This window comes from Homalodisca vitripennis, unplaced genomic scaffold (genome assembly GCF_021130785.1).
Source record: "Homalodisca vitripennis isolate AUS2020 unplaced genomic scaffold, UT_GWSS_2.1 ScUCBcl_3489;HRSCAF=9049, whole genome shotgun sequence".
Lineage (NCBI taxonomy): Eukaryota > Metazoa > Arthropoda > Insecta > Hemiptera > Cicadellidae > Homalodisca > Homalodisca vitripennis.
The window spans coordinates 4,381-5,256 of NW_025779608.1; positions in this window are offsets into that span (position 1 = coordinate 4,381).

The following is an 876-nucleotide window of genomic DNA, read 5'->3' on the forward strand; positions in this document are numbered from 1 at the left end:
CCGCCATAACCAGCCTAGTTCGAACTGGAATTCCTTGTATAACGTCTTGGTTTATTATTATGGAAAAGATTATTAGAAATATGAAATGTGAAGGAAACAGGTTTTTTTTCCGGACATTTGCCATCGCTCAGTGAAACAAGAAGTTCATCTAGCATGAACCAATAATAACAAAAAAGGGCCCATTCCTGTCCCCCCTTCCTTTTTATTTCCGCCATCTTGTTTTTGTCTGCCGTGACGATTGCCATTGGCTAGTGCCCTCTGTCAGTCCAGTCGTAGGTTGTTGGTAGACGAATGCAGACGTATTGAGACCTGTATTCTGTAGTTCAGTTTTAATGATTAGTGTTGTGTATAGTTTTGTACTAAGTGCATGTTTTTAAAGTTAGTGAAGTTGACAAACAACATGGTGGTTGAGATTCCTGACTTAGGCGTGCCATAACGCTTTGGTATGATTTGTTTATTTTAACCTAGTTTGTAATTATGTATTAGGTTAGTTATTACCTGAAGAAGAGATCAGATTACAGATCTCGAAACGTAGTGTTACTGATTTCTTGCTTCACTGAACGATGGGAAATGTCCGGAAAATCCTGTTTCCTTCATAATTTTCCATCGTCAAAAATAACCTTCAAACAAAGAAAATATGAAATGTTATGGGTAAGAAAAAAATTGCATTAGGTATTGATGTTTTACATATTCTATACTCACAGTAGAAACGTATATTTAACAATTATATGCTTTTTAGTGAAAAATACCTGCGAATTGTATGAATAGTAAACGTGTCTAACTGATAACCGATGAGTTCTTCCGCCGAACTAACACTGCTCATTTACTTTTCCTCTTGAATAAACTCTGTTGTTAGTTTACGACGGGCAATAAATA